Below are 2866 nucleotides of genomic sequence, written 5' to 3'. Positions count from 1 at the left end.
TCCCCCTGGGGCAGAAACACCTTTAAATTGCGCAAGTTCTAGTTCTCGCTCATGAAAGAAGACCCGCATCAATTCTTCCTTCGTGCTTCGGCTCATTTGAGAAATGTGCTGCCGTTCCCTCCTTTCAGCCACTTCGCCCCAACCACGCATCCCTTTAGCAAATGTACTTAGAGGAAAAGCGGAACAGGCACGAAATTGAGACCCTGAAGAATTTTAGAGTACTCAGACATTGACCTTGTTAGGCATCCGGCTTTACGGAGCCTAATTCTGATCACGATTGGAAATGATGTCTGCAATATCAACATGCACTTCAGCGATAAGTGATCCGCAGCGTAGATGCTCGGCAAGTGGAGAGCGAATTCCACCAGCCTGTCTCACTATTTCGTCGAAGTTAGGGCTTCGTGACAGTTTCCTATCTAGGACCTGGAGCAAGTTCGTACTTGATCATGTCGGAAAGCTGCAGACAAATAGTACCAATCGAGGGAATAGTTTCGTGGATGATTTTGTAATTATGCGTTGATAAGACTACACAATTAGACCTCCTAGTGGGTAAAACACGATTGTCCGGGAGAGAAGATTGAACCAGAATATTTAAGCAGAGAGTTAGTATTATAACACTGACCACATGACTGCGATGGACACCCCTAAAATGTTAATACATAAGCGTTGCATTAAAAAAAAGCACCACAACAAAAAACAACATTTCCAGTTAAACATTTTTGTGATTTTTCGAACGCAAATGAACGAACACACGTACGAATACATTTATACATATGCATGTGGTCTCATAAAATAATTGTGTGACTTTTTCGCTAACCACTTAATTGGACGTTTCCATGTTAAATGCGCAAAAGTGTATGAAGTCAGAAAGTTTTTCTTGCCACTGCGCCCTACACATGTGGGATTTGACGAAAATTGTGGCTATCAGCAAATCATAAAGCATTTTTTTTTTTGGTAGCCGACAAACGACAATAGCGCGCAACAAAAATAAAGCCACTAACAACTGTCGGCAACAATGTGGAACGCATGGCAAGCCGGGAAACAAGAAATTAATTTGACTGTCGTCGGGAAAAGTGTCACTGCCACGGTCGAAGGGCACAAAAGCAAACTGTCCGCGACAGGCAGGACAACTGACGTTAGTATGTATGTACGTGCTGACGAGAGCGGACAGACGAACCATGGAAGCGTGTTTGTCACAATTTGCTGAAGCGGCAAACAGAGACCAACAACCGGACCAGCGAGCAGCCAAGCTATATATAGCGGGGTGGCAGGAAAGTGTCCCCAAGTGGGTAGCAAAATATATTCGTGCTGCATGAAAAATGGGGAACGCTGGTCATTGGAATGCAAACTGTGGAGTAACTGGAGCTAGCCATGAATTGGTTGCAGTTCTGCTTGGGAAAACGGGCCTCTATGGTTGAGCGCAAATTATTTGTACAGCTGACGTTTTTCAGCTGCCCTGCCAGCCGTCGAATGTTGCATCGATGCAATCTCGCTTGCCTTTGTTTGCCTATTCTTTCGGTTACATTTCACTGACCTTGGCTACTAGGCAACAAAAGCATACAATAAACAAACGAATAGAACACTTGGCGGCATGGCTTTCCACTCTCTAGCGATTTTATGCACAGTGGCTATCTCTGTGGTTTCCCATTATTAACTTTTATTACTGCCATCACCAGACGAAAAAATCGGGCAGTTGTTGCTAATACAAAAACAAAAACAAAAGCTGGTTATCATTTGTTGCAATTTAACCAACCAACAAAGTAGACACACCGGATATCTATTTATGCAGCATAGAGTAGGGAATATATATATGTACAAACTTAAATATGTATGTGTGCCTATGCCATGCCAGCGTTCGCCGTAAATTGCTTTGATAAATGAACCTTTCTGCAAAAAAAATTTGAAAAATTTACCAAAATGTTCTTGACACATGAACGGCCGTGAACCAGTGTTGGCTTCTTTGGTACAATTGTACTTTTTTGATACAATCTCGTTTTTACAATATAATTTTTAGTACAATTTTGTGATGAATACTACAAATATATAGCTCTGAAAATTTACTGCGGGAATTTTTTTTATACCCGAGTGCACTTGTGCACAATTAAATTGATCGGGCTACAAAATTGCCTACTCAAAATATATATTTCTAGGAAATCGAATTGAAAAGCTCGAAAGTTTTGTGTTGATTTCTTTAATGTTGCGCAAAGATTGCAGCTTGGATTTATACAAGTTTTGTTAAAGTATAAACTGCATTTTTATAAACAAATAACTAAAATTAATTAATTTCAAGATAAATGGCCAATCTTGTTGTAAAGTTTTGATAAGCACTTGAAATACTATTAAAATGTCAACTTTTAGTACTGAATTCAAAGAAGATGTCTCTTTTATCCATTTATAATAACTTAAAAAAATTTTTTTGTTAAGATGTGTACCTTAAAATATGTGTATACACATTTATGTGGAAAGTGTAAAATATTTAAATGTACCTACATACATAAAATTTCCCATGAATACCATCAAATTATTGGTCTTGAAAGGAATGTATGTATGCATGTACTAAGAAAATATATGAGCAAATTCAAAAATCTATACAATTTACAGTCGAAAAGTACAGTTTTTGTATAGATTTCGTACTGAAGAAACAATTTCATTTCCCATCACTGCTGTGACAAGACTGCTCTTCCCAGTGTCTATGGGGATCGTGGTGAGTTTGGTGTGACAAATGGTCAGTCTGATGGCTCGTAACATTTTCGCTGTCAAAGCAGTTGACAGTTGATGTGGCGAAAAGCTTTAGCACGGCATCGACGCTTAAATGGGCGAAAAGGCGCTAAGAGTAATCTGAATTAAATTCAAAATAAGTAAAACT

This window comes from Rhagoletis zephyria, unplaced genomic scaffold (genome assembly GCF_001687245.7).
Source record: "Rhagoletis zephyria isolate East Lansing unplaced genomic scaffold, Rhagoletis_zephyria_1.1 Rzeph_scaffold_09588, whole genome shotgun sequence".
Taxonomy (NCBI): Eukaryota; Metazoa; Arthropoda; class Insecta; order Diptera; family Tephritidae; genus Rhagoletis; species Rhagoletis zephyria.
This window is presented reverse-complemented; position numbering follows the sequence as displayed.